The sequence below is a fragment of the Toxotes jaculatrix genome, chromosome 11 (assembly GCF_017976425.1).
Source record: "Toxotes jaculatrix isolate fToxJac2 chromosome 11, fToxJac2.pri, whole genome shotgun sequence".
NCBI lineage: Eukaryota > Metazoa > Chordata > Actinopteri > Toxotidae > Toxotes > Toxotes jaculatrix.
The window spans coordinates 9,342,726-9,363,275 of NC_054404.1; the positions used below are offsets into that span (position 1 = coordinate 9,342,726).

Consider the following 20,550-nt stretch of genomic DNA (forward strand, 5'->3'; position numbering starts at 1 on the left):
CGTTTTTAAAATGTAATTCTAAATTTGAAGATTATTCCGATCTTGTAACATTAAAATAATACGTTTTTAATTTTTGGTCGCTCAAAATATGCGTCACAACCGCCGATGTGCGACACCCGGCGGCAACATTTTCAGGTTGACAGCTGACTGCACGCTCCGGTGCACGCGATAAAGTGATGGCGGAACACGGAAGCAGACGGCGTTTTTGGTTCGCTGCAGGTGGATAATTTAAGTTTGGATTTTTATTTCATAAATACAAGGAGGACTCAAATAGACATTGAGTATTTTATTTGAAAGTAAGCATTATCCAAGCGTTTTTTTTTTTTTGCGTTGCAACACACTGTAGTTTTTTATACATAGCATACAAGTTAACGATACAATGTTATCCTCATTTTAGATGTCAAAAGGGTTTTGTGGCTCCGGGTGTTTTCTGTGGGAGACGGTCCAAATGGCGCTTTGAGTATTTAAGGTTGCCGACCCCTGGGCTAGAGGAATGTAGCTTGCTGCAGAACTTCCAGTGTTTCTTTGAGACTGGTAAGTAAACAGCTCCTAATGCTAACATTGGCTATGTGGTGATAACAAATACTTACATATAGCAGTGTATACAGAGAAGTACAAATAGTCTAGGTTCCCATGAGACTGTGGAATGGAATTATTTTGTCTTCTTTCTAATATCAGTTTATTCATGTTTGAGTGTCTGTTGTATTTCGCATTGCTGATGATGATCTCTTATGTTTTGTTAAACATTATGCCAGACAAGATTTTACATGGTGCTGTATTGAGTTGGCTGGTTATTTGGAGGTTATTTGATTGCTGTTGCGTTCCACCACCAATCTGTCATGTAATGCGTTTCAGGCGGAAAATGTTGACCTCAGCAGCCAGGGAAATCCAAAAACAACATATATGGATATATTTGATTTGATTTTGATTTGATATATTGCATTTACTCATTTGGTCCAGGAAAGGAGAAAACAAATATTTCACTTTTGTGTTTCATGGTTGATTCAATATTTGTCATCATTTAGGGCAGCATTGTATTGTTAGCAGAAATGATGTAAACATTTTATCAGCTGTTGTCATACGGGGTAACATGATGAAAGGTCCCAATCCTATAATTGTAATTGGGTGAAAGTCAAACATCACATTTAGCAAACAACAAAAGTGAGTTCAAGAGAACCCGAACAAAAAGCATAAAAGGCTGAAACTAAAAGAACTAAAGTTTTCATTTGGGGGATTACATCAGACCGAGAGACACTGATTGTTACTTAATGACCGCTCTACAACCTTGAATATTTTCACTGGGGCTTATAAGTGAAACAGTGTTATCTTTAGCCCTGAATAAAATGCAAACGTTACTAAAGTTCTGAGAAAAATATCCCTTTGAGGAAAATTTTAATTTAAATGTAACCCCAAACTAGTTAGTTTAATTGATTCATCTTAACTCTGCCCCGTACAAATATCAAATGACTTTGCTGAATTTCTGTTTCTCCAGTGATAATGTGCATGTTTGTGTGGTGGGGCTTTGCTTGTGAATGCCAGGACATGCAAATGTAGATGTATGTGTGTGACTGTTTGTTTGTGTCAGTGGTTTGTCTTGTAAAAGAGACCTTTTGTTTATATGAGGTATTTTGGAGCTGGATCCAAAGATTTATCACAGAGTAGATGACCAACAACATTTATGATGATAGAGATGTTTGTGTGCAAAGTAAATCAGTAAAGGTCAAAATCTCCTCCAGAACTACAGATAGAGCTCGTCCTGAACTCTGGGGTCTCTTGAGTACCAGTGCAGTGTGCCTCTGACCCCCGCCCCCCTGTTTCCCACCAGTAGAGTGTCAGAAAACCAAGCAGAGAGAATATGAGTGGGAGGCAGATTCAGTGGGATGCTCTCATGCTGTTTACCATTTTTCATACAGCACAGTGGCTGACTGGGACTGATGCTGACATGTGTAGCGGGATTCTCTTCTGCTGTTAGAGTTTTGCTGACACATCCCGTATATGAGTCATGCATTGCCTCATAGTTACTTTATGGAGTTTAGCACGTACTCCACTGTTATTAGATGTGAAATCTATTCAATATTTAAAACCCTTTACAGCACACCAGGATCTAGCTGACAAATATGTTAGTAATGAATAATTTAAAGGGAACAGTTTACAAAGACTAGCCACAGCAGAGGTTATAATGCTCTCCCTTTGTGCTCCTCAGTGGCGTCCCTGTGTTACGAGAGCGAAACAGTGACCGTGGCAGAGGCTGTGCATGAGTGCTTATATGATATTGTGCGCGCACATGCTTTAAAATGTGCTTACATGTGCATTTGTGCAAGATAAATGTCTTATACCGCGCCATAGGATATAAAGCCGCTGAAGGTATTTGTTAGTTTGCTGTGAAGGCAATTCCATAATGTGCCTGTATTACACAACGGTGATGCAGTGTTTTGTTTCTGAATAAATATTGATGAAAGCTGAAAGCCGGGTGCTACTTTGTTATGAAGATACCCAACGTTTCATTTTCACTTTTTTGTATTTTTTATGAAGTGGCACGATAGGACTGCTTCACACTACGTAGTCAGTGTTTATGATACAGTGACGATGCATTATTCAAGGTGGAAAAAAAAATATTGAAAAATGTTGTTCATCACAGCAGGGAGAGAAGCTCTGCTAGATAGACTTCAGATCTGTAAAATCTAAATTTGTCTCATTGCAAGCCAAGATATCTTGCTTGTAAAAGTTTACTGTAAAGCGAATCTGAATGATGGAGGGAGTCATGGGCCAGCAGATTTATAAGAGAGAGGGGGAAAGACAGGGTGAGAAAAGAGAGAGAGATTCTCTTATCTCTTTTTATGTCATTGATTTATTCACACATGGAAATGGGGGCAAAACAGTATTTCATCAGAGTGATTAAAACTCGATAGAAAGATTGAGCCCCTGTCTATGTCTTTGCATATTCATTTTGTTCTTTCACATTCAAAGAATAATTACACATTGATTATCCATGTCCAACACCAAGGGCTAATCTTTACTTTGTGAGAGAAGAGGAGAATCTCTTGAAGCCCACTGGTGTCTCCAGACCCCAAAAGACAATTATGTCCTTATCAGAGGAAAGATGGTGTTGTGATGTATTACATGTTGAAGATGGTAATAATGATTTGATAATGAATATTCAGTGATGATTAATTCTTATGTTCAAATTCAACAAAGGGTGCCCACATAGGACATTTCTTAACCATGTAGTATTTGCCTGAAGTTCTCCATGGAGTAAATAAAATAGTCAAATAAAATGATATGGAAGAAAGGGGTGTAATGTGAAAGAAATAAAAAATAAATCAAAGAGAATATTCTATGTAAATTAATAAAGCAGCATTTAGTGTTTTGAATAGCCTGGGTATGCATTTCACCATCTGTTAAGCGAGGTAAGCCACGCTACAGTGGAAACAGCACGCTGATGTAAAATGCAAACTTCTGACACTGGTCACACTTCAGGCATTTGCAATTAAAAAGTTGTTTATCACAGCTCCCAGTCATTGTATTGAAAAGCATAGCAATGAGCTAAGGAGCTTTAATCAGACTTAGTGCTACGAATTAAACTATCCGGGTGAAAGATGATAGCCCCTGCTGCTTTTCACTTGTGGCTTTATGGCACCCGCTGAGCTCTGCTGAATAATTAAATGGTATATTAATTATTATGAAACAGTGAATTCTAGCTCACCTGTACAGGAAAGATTTCACCTAAATGATGTTATTCAGGGGGATCATCAAAGAATGATAATTTTGTGCATGCACAAGTGAGCAGATGATCAACAGAAGATAGTCAAAACTTAGACCTCCCGCCTAGACATCTTCACCTTTTTGCACTCCATCCTGTGAAGTGTCAGGATTATTCCTCTGACAGCAAACACAGCAAATGTTTACTGTCACGAAGGTGATTAGTAAGACAATTTATTCCGATCAGAGATCATAAATCACAATTGATTTACTTGTTTCTTTGCTATTGCTGCTACCTCTTAATTCTTAGGAGGAAAAGATTGTTTCAGTTGCAGTTTCCACACGCATCTGTGTAATAATGCATGCAATATCATCACTGATCTCAGAATGTTGGAAGCTGAGTCAAGGGCAGCTTGACAAGCACACTTGTCTGTAGGTAGCTGTAGCTAGTCGCCCATCAAAGATCCCAGGATTATTCACAGTGCTCATACACAAACATCCCAAACACTGGTAACAACCCAGAAAATTTCAGTCATTTGTCGTCTCTATTGCCTTTTATCGGTTTACTCCAAAGCTCTGACTTGCAGCGTACTCTGTTTCTCTCCCCTTTGTCAAGGTCACATATGCCATCTGATGTTTGTGTTTATGTTTGTATGTGTGTGTGTATTTTATTTTTTTTGGGGTGGGGGGGGGGGGGGCAAGTCACTTGATTGCTTTCATTCTGTTTATGTCCCTCCATTTGAGATCTCTATTTTTAGCTTTGTCTTTGCCGCCTCACTTTGTCATGACACTCAGCAGAGTTATCTCTCAGCCAATATTCTTCATTACTTCTCTTCTCCCCTGCTGTTTTTACCCTCCAGATACCTCTTTTTCTCTTTTTCTTCTTACCTGGCTTGCCCTGTATTCGTCACTCCATCCTCTTGCCAAACACAACTCTCGCTTCAACTCCAAGCTATAATGGAATGACAGTGCATGCAGTGATTTGCAGCTGAAGCTTGAAGTCAAAGCATCATCTGTCACTGTCTTTCATTTTAATTTAAATAACGCCATTTTGTATAATGCAGGGCGGTGAAACACCTGTGTCAGTATTCCAGCACAACATTGGGGTGGGGGGGGGGGGGGGTGCTCCGTTTTCCAGCCACGTGAGGAAGAAATCTCATGTGTCTTTCAAAAGTCTTTTAAAATGTAAATAAACCTCAGTGATAGTTGATGCTGTGGCTTGTGGTTTTCAATGTATTTCAGTAGCAAACGTCTGCACATGTGGTCATACGCCATGGTGTTAAGAAGGTGGTACCTTTCCTGTGGCGAAAACCGTAGAGATCTTTTGTGACAGTAAAAGTATGAAATGTTTGTTAAGGGTTTTGAGATGGTGTGTCACATTGGTAGCCTACAGCAGTCTTTAATTTAGCTCCCATCTATATATGTTGATTACCAAATAAATGCATTTCATTGTGTGAAGAGACAGGATAAAGGTTTACATAACAAAAGCTGCATATCCAAAAAGAATTCTGCTTTGCTTCACCTCAAGCAGCATTTGTCAGAGATGCATAACTGTCACGCTTGTTGTGCTTTTTTCTACTCGTCAGAGAAGAAAGTCAAAACTACAGTGAAATGTGATACAAAGGTTGGAATCAAGACAGAGCACTTAGCCACACATGAACGCACACACACAAACCTTTCTCTGCTATTTTTGATTCATGCTGACTGAACAAACTCTCCAAATGACACTGCACTTTGTTTATTCATGTGTCCTGCTAGGGAAAAGAAACAAAACTGGATGTGAAACAGTCACGACTCTTTCATCTACAAGCAAATAATACCAGATGTTGCAGTTTGTGGTTATGTGCCATATGTTCAGTTACAAGCAAGTTTGTTTGTTTTTTTTTATCTTTTCTACCGCATGATGCATTCATTCTGCATCAGTCCTACCGTAATACACCAGCAACTGCAGTCTGGGTGCTACTCAAAGCAGATTCAAGTTTGAAAGCAAAACACAAAGTTCTGACCCTGAGCAATAGAGCAATGTTTGTAAAGTAAATGTCAGAACATCACACCGTCATTGGAAAATCTCAGTAGCTGAGCGAGATCTTCACCATGGACAAGCTTCTTCTCACAGGCTGTTCACACTTACTTGTGTAATGGGTTTAAGCCATGCGGTGACAAGTTAGCTGATGGATGAGGTGATTATATCCCTCTTTCCCTTCACTTGAGGACTGTCCCCAGTTCCTAATTGGTAAGCGAGCAGACGACAAGAGAAGAGACGTCTCCTTCTCTTTCTTTCCTCTACCCCTCTGTCCCTCCCTCACTACTTCCCCAGTTCCCAGTCATTTAACTAATCTTGTTTTATCCCCTTGTCGACAGGCGCAGGACTCAGGCGGTAAAATGGAGTGCAGTAGAGATAACTTGCATGGCAGGGCCACAGTAATTTAATGGGAACAGATGTTTCCCCTGCTAGAGTGACAGCAGATCTTTCTCCAGCTCCCTGAAGGGAGGAGCGGACATATTACAGATGGTTGTTGTGCCTGTGGTCATCGTTACTGAAGCCCAGGTTTAGACTGGGCTCCAGTCCTGTTGAAGATATGAAAGTAATGATGGACAGAGGAACCCCTGGATAAAAATTGGCCTTTTTGGCTTAAACCTTGAAGCAGAGGCAGTGGCGCAAAAGCATGAGAGGTGGGGGAAGCACGAGCAAGAGGTGTGCAAACACTGCGTGTGTGCATGTTTTTGAGGGTGTCCTTGTGCATGTCCATGAAATAATTTTTCTCTGTTTGCACAGTACAGTATGTGTATGTGTGGGCATTCCTGTATTTGTGTTTGTTAGTCTGTGTGGGCATTTGAGACACATTCTATACGATCTCATCACAAGAGATGGCCTCCACAGACAGTGAGGCAGCAGACACTGATCGACCCGCACTGCACAACAAACAGGCAACAACAAAAAGCATTAGCACTCCCACAGTGAGAGAGAGACAGAGAGAAGTGCCTGGAATGTATTCCTCTCTGCCTTTTCTCCCTCTGTCTCTTTGCAGTCAGAAGATGAATCCCTCTCTATAACCTACTCAAATTGAATTCTTCCCTTTTGTGTCATGCAAAAATGACAAAGCATTTCGTCAAGTCTTTGCTTTTACGTCATGCTTGTAATTCGAGTTGTCAGATGCGCTCCGAAGGTCAACATCACACCAGATTTTCTGTAGCACTGCCATTCATAGTTTTCCTCGATTTCACTACATTAAGACAAATATTAAGGTTTCAAAAATTGCAGTAACAGTTTTAATTAAAGCTGCTAATAATATTTGAATTTTTTTCACAGTTGAATTTTCAGTTTCCCAATTTTTTTCAATACTGAAAATGCCTGAGAAGTGCAATTCAGGTGCAAATCAAGACTTTACATTTGAACAAATGAAAATAAGGTGTAATTTACTGGAATTGTGAGACAACACACACTAGAAAATACATGGATTAAAGCAGTTACACTGTCACTTATTCGATAAACATGACAGAAGTGGATTTTGGAAGGGCTTTGTAATGTAGCACTTATCAAGCACAAAAACAACTTTTGCTGTAAATCCTGTGGCTCCTGTTGAGGAGAATACTAGTTCCAAATCAAACATCCACTTGATATTTGAGCTTTGTGTTTTGATGGTCCTGCCAGTTCATTCTGCACTGATATTTCCCGGTGATTGCACATCCTAACAGTTCCACTGAAACGTAATCCATTCAAGTAAACAATGATTTTGGCAATCACTCCTTGTGCTTCTATCTCCAACCTCTCAGCAAAAACACATTTTATGATACAATCTAACCACACTGAACAAACAGAGACTGGGGATTTTATTGGTATGGAATGTAAAAGCAGTGTTTTGCTCTATATCTCCCATGTGCATATTTTTTTTATGTTGTGTGTTTCTCACTCTCTGTATTTAATTGTAATCAGGTCTTGATGTTGATATTTAAATCTACAATTATCATATCTTCCAAGGCAATAGTTTTCACTGGGTTTCAAAGTTTTAAGACTCTAGAGGCTCTCAGGGAAGGCTTTTGTCTTTCTGCATGCAGTTGCAATGGCACATAACATATTAATGCCACATAAAGGCTTATATGTCAGCTGTCCGTTATATAATTGCTGTCCATTATATATTGACTATAGCTATGGCCAGAGTTTATTCATTCTCCTAATGCATCTGTATTCATGAATTTAAAAAAAAAACACAACCTACAATTAATACTACATGACTTTTATTGTTATGCATTCACTACACTGGACATTAAATTAAGTCATGTTTCAGTATATGCGCAGGCATCTATAGAAATCATTTGCTAGAAGGAACCTTTTTTTTCAGAGAACTGTGAGAATGGAGCTTGAAGACAAGCACAATGGGACCAACACAAACTTACTGACAACAGACACATCGAATGTCAAAAAGCCCCGCTATGCTGATTGTACAGTATGTTCTCGCTCCAAGCTCTCCAACAGGCAAAAATGCAATTTATGTGCATATTAAATTCAAGATCACTCCTGGTTTCGGGAAAGAAAAGCTGTCATATTCGTAAGAGGATGTACCAATTGGAAAGGTCACAACTGTCTATAGAGAACAAATGAGGCCGGTAATCGTTTTTCCTGCCAGCCTTCTACGGGCACATAAAAGACCAGGTGCTTGTCTGAATCTTGATGATCCCCTCTAAGTGAAATCATTGACGCGCATCCAGCTCAATTAAGCAGCTACTATGGTGAGCAAGGAATGATCACATTCTGTGGTAGACAGCGCAAAAAGTCACACTGTGCGATGACAGCATCCTGAGGGTAAGTTAAATTACTGGTTATGATTGGCTGTAATGTAACTGACGACTCTGTGAGGAATTGCAGAGTTTAGAGAACTCTTTAAACCCTGTTTCAAAACAACTTCTTCACACATAAAATCAAGCAGCCAAAAGTGCCTCTGACATTTACTATACCTTTGCTAGAACTCAGGAGCTGTTGAAACACTGTGCACTGTTATACCTCAAGGTCGTGCATGGCATTGGGTGAGGAGGATTACAAGGGCTAATGGACAGTGCTTGACTTTAATGAAGAGCACTGATGAGGAGGCAGATTGGTCCCCATCGACTGCCATTTCCATTTTCATGGGTGCCCAGATGCATCACGGAGGGAATTTCATGGCTGATTGCTGAGGACTAAATCAGCCATACAGTATGTGTAAGTGTGCATATATACATGTTTCCACTGCACCACCACCACCCTGGTGTTTAACCGTATGTCAACTCAGACTGATCCATTTCAGATACAGTGAAGAGTTAAGCCTGAATTCTCTCATTGGGTCCTTTGATCCTGAGTCACTATTCACACTCATCCATGTCTGGAATTTCTAACATATGGCACCTATAGGATTACAATGTACTGTAAATGGATTTCAGGCTGTAAGTCAGGCAGACTTACACATACAAGGCTTATATGAAGTGTAATCAAAAAGCTGTTGAACTTCCTGATTAGAAGAAAAGCTTCTGACACAGCTGTTTTGTAGTCTGCACAGCAACCAGGGATGTGAATTGGATTGTGGTTGAGTCCATGATCCTTAATCATTTTCTTATCAGTGGTTGCTGTCAGAGCCCTGCTAAGGAATGACCCCAAAGGAAAGAAGAGAAGTGAAGGACAGAGGGCACCTCATGCTAGCCCGTCTCCTCCTTTGAGCTCGGTCACACACCTTCCTATTGACACTGGTGCTTTATTCCACCTGAAATCCCCTCCTGATACCCACACTGTGAAGGTTAATGGGGGATAAAGCATTTTGTCATAAAGCACACAGCAGCACCGCCTTTTCTCTTGGTCTGACATTAGAGCCAACAGCCAGGACAGAAAGAAAAATTTATATCACTGCCAGCGGTCACTAGTGAACAACTTGTCATCATGGCCTATTTCAGAACAATATACCCGCTAGTGCCAAGCTGTGGATGCTTCGAGTACAAGGGCACAGCTTAAGATGTGCAGTTTGCGTTTGTCATTGGTTGCAGAAGGGATCAAACAATGTGCAATGTGAAAAAAATCAGCTTTATTACATTCTAATACGCACTTGAAGTTTTCCCTCTGTCAGATGTGATAAAATGAAGTGATGAAGGTCAGATTGGTATGTTTTCCAGGACAGAAGTCTATTTGACATGCAGGTGGAAAACATTTTCCTTCCTAAAGGTCTCCTGAGCTTTGAGGAAGTGAATGTACCTACAACATAGTGCCTTGTTGTCCATCCAAGTGATGCGCTTCCCTAAAAGCCTCTGTGCTTTTTCACTGTGAATCCAGCAAGTTTTAATATTTCTGGGTGGAAAAAAAATGGTTTGAGCCGCTGAGGACCAAAGCAACCAGGTACAGCACTGATAAACCAATTTGTCAATTTGGAATTGGTGTTTGTATGTTGCACAACGCACTGATGATGATTTAGACCACAAACAATGACAATACAATGATTGTTGCTACTCTGATAAGGACAAAGATGCTGTGAAGATGCTGTATTTAAGAGATAATTTTTTTTTTTTTTTTTTTTAGCAGTCTTAAGTGTTTCTTCTATGGCAATTAACTTCAGCTGAGCAAGCAATCCACATGATTCACTCACAATGCAATTTGGTTAATTAGAACAGAGAATGATGGTTGGATCTCTTTTGACTTCAATGTGAAGTGAAACTAACATAATTAAATTATACGACGAGGTAAATTAGGTAAGTGATTGGGTCATTGTTGCACATGCACACATGAAACTTTATGAATCACTAAGCAGTGTTCAGCATAAGACAGGGTTTATGAACTATTTATAGAGCAACACTGCCCCCAGCTGAAATGTGGTGTGTGCTACTGGTGCTGCAAGTTCAGTGGAACACATGCTGCAAAGAAAATTGAGCACAAACGCAAATTGTGCATATGCAGCAGACCCAAACAAGCTACTTTAAAATGAATATTTATGCAGAAACATGGTCCAAGTAATGTTCACTTTAAATAATTTCAAAGGTACTTTACAGATGACTGGATTCTGTGCTTTCAGACTGAAAACATGCCAATACATGTGTCTGAGTGTTAACTGTTAATTAACAACCAATGAGGAAGTTATGCACTAATTGGACAACAAATTCTGCTAAACAGAATTTATGTTCAATGTTTGCAATTTTTGAAGGGGCAGACTTTTTCCACTTGCCAAACATGTTATGGAGTTACAGTACAGTACAGCTGAAACGCACTTTAAGTTTTAATGCAAACATCTGACCATCTTTGACTGTACAAGCATGTGATTGATTCATTGTGTGGGCAAATTCAGCTAACAGCGAGGTCAGGTGAATTTCACGTATTGTCAGAAAATCCCTAAAATCCTTAAAAAAAAAAGAAGAATAAAAGTACCCATGACTTCTATCAAGCATGTGTATTGGTCTGAAGCACCAATAATATTTATTCATTTAACCACAAATCACTTTTTAAATTATTATATTAACATGAGTTTAATATTCCTTCAAATGAGTGGAACTCTGTTTACTGAGATGTTACGTAATGATGGGAACTCATATTTCTGACTTATGAGTCAGACATCTAAATGCCACTTGCTGTACACAAGTATGTAATGGTAACAAAATGTGATTCTACATATTATCTGAGCAGCAGCAGCAACAGAATGAATACATGTACTGTATGCACATTAGGGATTATTTATATAATATTCCCTCATATAATTAAATTACTAAAAACTAAATCAGAACTTAGAGCAAAAATGTTTATATGCCATGCCAAAGTTACACTTGGGCCTTATTGATTTTTTTTTCTTTTCCTTTTCTGAATCGTCAACATTTCATTTCCTTTGTACTAATATACAGATCATAACAGTATTTCACCGTTTTCTGATACAATTTTTTTTGGAAGCACTTGAAGGCAGCATGACAGGTTCATCATTGCCAGCAGATGGCTCTACTCAGATGTATGGTTAAACGTATTAAAACCTTTGGCCAGTGCTTTCAACTATAAAGGTTGTCCGAATGTATTTTGAGATGTAGTGACCTTAAGCTCTATGAACTGCATCGTGTATCAATTTTTTTATAAATCAAAACAAAAGGATCTAGTTGTTAAGGAGCTCTTAGCCGAGTAACGCCAATAGGGAAAATACTAAAATAATGAAACAAGTCTGTTTGTCAAATATATGCCAACGGATATTCTACTTTGTACGGTGACATCATATGACATGAAAAAAAACCTCATAAAGTTTGATAAGGTCAATGTGAATTCGTAATGTAAACCCCAGAGGAACACTACAGGAATGTTATATCTTAAAGCTTTTCTTTATGTATTGAACAAATGTCACATGCTAAAATGTCAACCATAAAAACTACCATAGGGGAAAAAAACAAGAACAGTTTGAGCCTTTTTATGCGCAGGCCTGCCCTTTATGCCTCCAGTGATGCAGGAATGTGAAGGATGCTGAGTGTCCACCTGATACACTGCTTTGCGCCCGGGGGAGGGTCTCTAGTCTCCGCTCTGGCTGCCATAACACGGCTCAGCTCAGGCAGGCAGGCAGGCGGGGAAGCGCATCCTCAGAGAGATCTGCTGGAGACATGACCGTCAGAGGAACCTAAGCGCGTTCTTCGGATCCGGTCAGATGATTCGACAACTTCATGCGTTTTGTGTAATTCTCCAAAGGACATAAGACAAGACGCAGGCGTCGGCCCGTTCGGGAAAGGCACAAGCCGACATCACCAGCCGCTGCATATCGTATGAGGCGAGGTCACCGTCAGAGTACCGCGGTAAGATGCATAAAAAAAACAGCACTGAAAACCAACCGGGCCACTTTGCCATCTGCGTATTTATGCGTGAAAACCCGACTGTTAAGTGTCGGACATTTACTGAGGCTCATTTTTGAAAACGCTCCCCGGCACTCAGTGTAGCTTCGATAATTTACGCTCCATGCATCTTTCCCCATAATTACACCACACTTCATTTCGCTAAAAGCAAAAAATACTTATGCTACAATAAATCTCCAGAGAGGAGAGGGAATGCAGGCCACAGGGATTTGGACGTGGTATTTGTATTCCGTCCTCGCTGCCGCTTCTGAACATAGACAACACAGACTACTGTAAATATGGGTTAGTGGAGCAAATCCACACGCCCTGTGACCACCAGGACGCTCCATGGGATTATTTTTCTCTTTCACCAATAATTGTTTTTACATTAATTGTAGAGTCATCTGAGAAATTGTGGTTTTGCATGCCGATCAGATTTCATGGGGAAAGGGTGCTCTGGATATGCAGCATCCTTACGGGTGTAGACGGAAAACGCAAGGGGGCGAGTGCACGTAGTATACATGTAGTAGACAGGCCTGTAGGCTGCATCCTCAAGCATCATGCTGGATGCTGCTCTGAAGCTAATGCATCATCCAGGTTTTCGGGCATAACCTGAGATTAAAATGTGATATGTCAGTTAAAGTTTATTTGTATTTGTATGCAAGAGCATGTTTCACACCTTCAGAACCACACTTCCTTTCCACATTTTCCTAGTTTACCCTATTTGCAGCATTTTCATTTCAGCGCTAATGGCAAATACTGACCCATCAATCTGAAACAAGTGAAGCAAAAAACGGAAAGACAGGAAGATGTAAAGGAATTTCATTTTCATAGCTGTAATTGGTTAGTGCAGAGACTGATCTGAGTATGATAATTATGTGACAATGCGATGATACTCTGTCATAATTGTTGCAGTGAGGGAAAGTGATGAAAATGTCATGTGTTCATACATGAATTATAAATGTTCCTCATTCATCATAACCTCATTCACAATAACGTAACCTTCAGTTCTCTGCCTGATTAAATGACCTAATAAAAACTGATGTTAATTTTAGAATTACCTCGGATTGCTCATCTTTGGTCTGACTATTGGGCTACATAGCCCACATCTTTTTCACCTTGGGAATACATGAGCTATAGTTAGACACAAGCTAATACAAAGATTAATTTCCTGATGATGAGTTTTCAATATCCTAAGGTGAGAATGATGCTGATTATTTTAAATGCATGCACACTGGCCCGTTTTCAACCACTTTAGCATCGCTGTGAGTATTTGCCACTGCATAAGTGTAATACAGGAACAGCTGATAGACACAGGCAGTTTATATAAACTTTGATGGATGAATGGAGGACACTGATATGACAACAGCCTGCATAGAAAGACATGAGTCACTGCTGAGTCAACATGAAGTCTTTGATAATTAATGTGTGTGTATATATAAATATATACTCTGATATTGTTTGTTCAAAACTATATCCATTTGCTTGAGGGATAAGTCAGAAGTTGCCATGGATGCTCTATCAGATGACGGTTATAAAACCTAATTCAATACTTCAGGTATGAAATTGTTGTTGAACACCTGCGCTGAAAGAAGAACGGAGAGACAGCTAAGGGGAAGATGAGTGTGTGGAGGTGGAATAACAAAGATCCAGGTCTGTGTGAGTCTAATAATGTCCTCTCAACTGCAATATCTTAATTTCTATGTTGACATTGGAGGGCACTGGAATCTATTTTTCCATCTGTCTTGTATTTTAAAAAAAGTGTTTATTTTTTTATTTATCTGTAGGAGGTTTATAGATTTGTTTTATAGATTTTTGCACAGATTAAGCTATTCTGCAGTGTTTTTTTTACTTCATGCAGAGATTTGTGCATTTGTGGGAAGGCAAGTCTTTTTTCCAATCTGATTTATATTTAAATGTTTTATTGTCTTGATTCTACTCTTTAACCATGGCCAGTACATTTAGTCGTGTGGGCTAATCAGAGGTTAATTTAGCCATATACATTTTTCATTGGATGCCTGGGTAACTACCCTTCATATTTTAATGATCTGTCTGACTTTCATCACTGTTGCCCTCTTTGACTGTCAACCTTTCTACTGATTCTCATTGAAATAAGTGGTATGACCTGGCAGATAAGGATTAGAGTCAAAGCTATGGACTGTTTGTGTGCATGCACTGACTGGTGTGAGTTGTTTGGTGAAACAACTAGATCTCTTAACATCATGAGACACTGCAGTTTGTTTTGGCTTGGACTGAACTCTGAGTGTCTCTGCAGTCATGATTATGATAAAGTGTGTTGGTTGAAAATTACTGTGTTCCTTTTATATGCAGCTGGCTGTAGGCCAGGAAGGCTCTGCTCTGTAAAAATCTTCAGGCACTACATTGTCATATTTTAATAAAAAACCGCCCACTGCACTATCAAAACCCAAAAGTTTCGTGCTTGCATTTAACCTCTGACCCTAGTCTTGCTATTGATTATCATATTTCAATAATGCATAGCATCTATCTTAGCTGCAACTTAGCTGCTTGCTGTGCTAGATCAGTGTTTCATAAGTAAACCATGAATTGTAGTGTAACGTGCCGTGAGAAGAGGAAGTGCCCGTGTTGTCACTGTCTGTTTGTGAAGGAAGAAAGGGAGTGTTCATTTTAATGAGAGCTAGTGCACTTAAACACAAAAGGCTGTTCCAGGAGACACTCACGGTGAAGCAGTCACAGAAAGCAGCTGCAGCAGTTTGTTGGGTTAGGCTGAAGCCATACAGTTGTTTAGGATGTTATATTTCACACAACAATGTGTTGTTATGACTGAGTTGCATTAGTTCTGTTTGTGTGTCATAGTTCTCACACTTTAAAGCGCTTATACTGGACTCTAGTGAAAGGAGCAAACTTGTTACCCTTGGTTGAGCTCCAGTAGAACGAGTGGTGAAGCTGTAATTGCAACGCTTATTATCTCTTGTCCCCGGTTTCACCTATTCTGTGCCCCAGAAGTGTCATTTTCAGTGTCCTCAAACTTGAGGCTGGAGATTACTCTGCTCATCCTCTGATATGAAGGTATAAAAATAATACTTCCCAGCAATTTCCCTTGGCAGTAGCCACTCATTTCAAATCATTAATGTTTGAGGCTCAGGCCTCGACATGCCCAATAGACCAGTTAAAGTTCAGTCTCAAACTGGATGATCTTTACATGAGCGCTAAAGTAGAAATGTCTGTAGTATAGTATATTTTGCAAAAGACACAACTGTTTCACCGTAGTCTGAACTTGTGTGCAAGTATGAAATTTAATTTTCAAGCCTGACTGACAAAATATAGTCTCAGCTTGCTCTCCCCATCAAGCTTCATGAATGGTTACTGCATGCATCTGTGCTCTCTGAAGACCTAGTTTACCCCCATTATATATGAAACCGTGGATTCATCATCTCAGGAAACCACATGAGCCTCTGGGGTAGAAGCCATCAATATTGGATCTGTGTGTCAGGAAGGCAGCATGTGAAGAGCATGAATAGCTAACTTTAGAATCATTGAACTCATTGAATATGTGCGGTTGAATAGCACCTATCAGATTTGTGCATAGATTTCAAATATTTTGACCATGCACATCCCAAAGAAATATACTATTAATAGTATTAATAGCATATTTAATTTAATTCTTTACTGTGTAATCAAAAGAAATAACTTCATTCGTAGTGCTTAGCTACAGTACTCAGTGTTGCCTGTTTTGGTATGAATTAATGATTGAACCACCGAGTGCTGGGTGATGACTGCACTCCCATAAAACTTTAATGATCTGCATGTTTCCCCTTTTAGTCAATGGGCAGAGCAGCACAGAAAGGAAGTGCTTGTGCCTGCAGTAATCGTATGCCGTGAGCATGTCTCCTTCTTCTTTGGAGGGAATGTGCAGGGCTGAAAGGAGAACAATACTCTGTGTGAAAAGATGAAGATGGTTTCATAAAAGTCTCCCACAGGACTTTTAGGCAAGTGAAATCCAGTATAAATAACTGAGCATATTTTATGCATTTTTCATACCCTTTATCATTTAGCTCAGACTTTTTAACATTAATAATAATATATTATCTCTGCAAAAAGCCTAGCCGAGTTCTTCAAAGTGTATTATTACTTCAGTATAGCACATTACCTATTTTATCTATTATTAATACCTTTGTACCACTGCTTAGTAACTAAACTTTTCTTAAACCCACTGTGTAACAACTTTGCTCTTTTAAATAGGAGCTACAGTGCATAAGATAGCAGAGGGTTCCACCTGGGAGCTAAAACACGATCCAGAGAACAGCACTAACCATTTCTGCCTGGTTACTCTGTGATTCATTTTTGATTGACAGATCCAGTAACAAGATTTATGTTTGCGCGCCAGGTCACATGAGCAGTCCAGTGACAGTTTTTTCTCAGTATATGTTTTTAGCTTGACCTTCATGTATGATAATTATATATACACTAGATCCACAATCCACATATAGAATAAAATGAACTGGAGGGTAACTTAACTATTCTTCGTGAATCAGAGATCATGTTAGAGACCATATTAGTAACAAATTACCCTGAAGGTACACTTTACTAATTTTTTTTTTTTTTTTTTTTTTCAGTTTTGCCACCAAATTACTTCAGGCTGTAAAACAGAGATGTGAGATCCTTGTTACTGAAGGACCAAAATCACCCCGCATAGTGTGAAAGTGTGGGCGAGTCATACATTTTTTAAATCTTTGCAGTCTAATGATTATTCAGATTTTAAAATTTTGTGCTTGGGATCTTCTTAGTTGTTGCAGTGCTAAAACAAACATCATATTGTAGATGAAAACTGTAGAGACACGTATGTCTTTGAGGCTTTGAAAAGCTCAGCTGCTGTTACCGTCAGACGTATTCACAGCTGGACTTCACCACAAGCCAAGAATGTACCCTTAAAAATTAGTCACAGTAACACAGTATAAAAACACACGAATAAAGGTCTTCAAATCAAACCTAAATGAGCCTAAATGATGTGCTGTTTCAAACGTAATAACTGATCTTGTTGCCTATAATGTAGGGATGGTTAAAAATATCTCTTATTGATTAATCGCGATTATATTATGGACGATTATGAATCAATTATTTAATTTCCAAAGATCGATTTTTGAGAGGATGAGAGTTCACATGCGCTGCCATCCAGAGGAGAATGTGTGGGCTAAAGACAACCGCCTGAAACCTGTCATTCCACCGAATCAACGTACTCTTCACGAGGTGACAGCAAAATTAGCCCCAGTGAAAGACTACATCTAAAATGAGTTTAAAAAAAAAAGTGTAGTTGAGTAATTCGGCAGCTGACTGTTTTTTTTAATGGTGCAATACGTTTATGGTGTATTTTGGGTTACTGTTGTCAAATGGAAACTCAATAATCAATAGGTAATCGAATCAAGACCTCAATAATCGTAATCAAATCGAATCAGGAAATTGGACCGACCACCCCTACTATAATGATACCGAAATCTTGTCTAGCCTGTGGACTGTGGGCTTAAAACCTGGCTTTCATTTCTAGCAATGTAACTTGTCTCAGAAGTTTCCCAACTTTATGAAAGTCCAACAGTAAACCATGGTGCATATTTTAAAGACTAATTTATGAAGGATCTTTTGACCAGGCTTACAGTTCTCAGGTTAAAGGGGGTGTTTTTAATGGCAAGTTTATGTTCAAATGCCAAAGACTTTGCAACATTTGGAAAAGTTGAGCTGTGCTCTTACAGTACAGAGGGAAAAGAGGTGTTTTCCATACCTTGTTCATTCATTTTCCTCAGCACAGCTCAGACTGAGTGGGCTCCTCCAGCTGGGTCTAGTGACTAATTCACCTCTTCTCCTCTGTTTTCTGCTCGGCTGCGTCACAGCGGCCAAGTGTTAACAATATGGCTTTGTGTCTCACACCTGTGGGCAGTGGGATTCTGGGAGAGTGGGAGTGAGTGGGCAAAAGGGGCATGCTGTCTTTCTCAGACTCCAAGCTAGGCGATAGAATAACATCACAGTGATGTCTTTGTGTAAACAGCGAGGAATTAATTCCAGCATAATTTATGTGATGGTTTTTGTTGTATAGTCACATTCACGGACAGATTTACAGCTGTGTGTGGTGGTAACTTTAATTGGAAAACACTGTTTGTGAACACCACACTCATGTTTACTGTTATTAGATTTGAAGGTGATTCTTACCTACAATTTTTTAGGAAGCAAGCAGTGAATGTGTGCAAACTCCTCATGTGTACTACAAGCACTGTTTGGGAAGACTAATTTGGGGCAAATTAGTTTTGCATGGTTGGAGATAAATAGCTTGTTAATGTTTTTTTTCTTTGCAACAGTGGCTTCTCTAAGTTGCAACAGAGGTTGTGGCAGAGGAGAGAACTAAGCAGTAAACAGACATTGGGCATGCACTGTACAAATGGCTGCACATCCACACACACTAATCCACATGATTAAATGCAGCGCATAGTCATTCTCTCAGACTTGCTGTGCACAGATGCAAACTCCCACTCATTCCACCTCTCTTGTTGTTGTTGTGTATTCATGCATTTCAAGGTAGTTTTTTTTGAGTCAGCCTCAAACAGTGAGTCAGGGAAAATATGCCTCTGTTAGTGCTTAACAATATAATATTTAGAAGAGCTTTTGGGTTTGGTTGAACTCTTGTCTTTTGCTTTATTTTGCAGGTTCTTATGATCCCCTGTGCCTTGATTCCAGTCTGAACTTTGACACACCTCAAAACCACCTTAGTAACCGCCACCAACCTCGATCACCGCTTCACCCAGTACCATTATCGATACCTCAGAGAGGATGTGAATAGGAGAAGGACTGAGGGTAGAAAACCCCAATAAATCCAAGAAAGAAAGGAACTGGGACCACATGGATGCTATGGACTGACGGGTCATCTGATACCAGTTCACACCGGCTTTGCTTGGACGTGTAAGTCTTTTATTAATCCATTTCACCACAGACCAGGTCAATTCTGTATAAGGGAATCAGTTGAAATTCAGTCCATTAATGGAAGTAATCCAATAATTACAGTGTCTCCTTTCTAGATGAGACTAATTGGATTTCAAATCATTTCTTCAAATTGATTCTTTTGACCTTAACTATGCAGCAGGCAGTGATTGGAGACATGTAAATATGGTTGAGGAGATGAGATACAGATGCAGTAGAATGCCCACTGTTAGGCATAATGTCTTTTTGATAGGAAGTGTTTCAATATGATGTTTTGTAAAGTCTCTGACAGGTGTATGTTTGAAAGACAGCCTTGTTGCAAAGCCGCTCTCAGATGTGAAATACAGCAAACAGCATTTGAAGATATAGCAGTGACTTACCAGACAGTACAGCTTCATCCTTTTTACAGCCTCGTAAGGATGTCTTCCATTATGGCTGTTATCTCTGAACCCAGAATCTCGACATTTATCTCCTCCAGCTCCCCTCCTCTCTCCTCCCTTCTCATCTCATCTCCTCTCTCATCTCTCCTCTCCTCTCTGCTGCCACACTTTACTGACATGTGTTTGTGCTCTCGTTCATCCTGTTCCTTGGCATTTGACAATGGAAGCAGTGGCTCTTTCTGGTATTCTTTTTTTCCACTCGGTCTTTGTTCCTCCTCTCCTTGGAAACGAAAAAAAAAACTTTTATCTTTCTGTGTACAAGACATGCCATCTATTCTGTGCCAAGCATGAAATGTGGATCTGTCTTTGAGGATGTATTGATCTATGAAGCAACTGAGACATGATTGGATACCACTGTCTTTTTGATATATTTATATTTGACATCTATTTATATTGCACTCTTCTGCAGTATAAATGCTATCCATGTTTCCACTGACGTTTAGAAATTTGTGGTCATACACACTTAGCATTATTTCTCCTAATGTTTCAGATCAGAAATCATACTGCCGTGAGGATTATATGTGGCAGATATCCATGAATGCTTGAATACGCAGTGTCACTGATGGAACAGGCTGAATAATTTATAAATCATGCATTTTTCAAATGAGTGGTGATTTCAGTTGCAATAAGCTTTTAGCGGGGTCAGGTCAGTGAAGATCCGATTTGTTTACATGAC

At 39.5% G+C, this 20,550-nt stretch overlaps 1 protein-coding gene across 3 annotated transcripts in view; it reads left to right on the plus strand.

Annotated features, from left to right (window-relative positions):
• The first annotated feature begins 417 nt into the window (after positions 1-417).
• Positions 418-20,550, plus strand: part of LOC121189818 (receptor-type tyrosine-protein phosphatase epsilon-like) — a 35,548-nt gene continuing 15,415 nt past the window's right edge. For 2 of the 3 annotated variants that reach the window (XM_041050282.1, XM_041050284.1), the window contains exons 1-2: positions 12,226-12,459; positions 19,164-19,416. The gene's annotated coding sequence lies outside the window, so the exon portion shown is untranslated. Of the gene's footprint in view, positions 535-12,225; positions 12,460-19,163; positions 19,417-20,550 lie in introns of those variants that run through there. The other variant, XM_041050283.1, reaches the window with a different exon arrangement.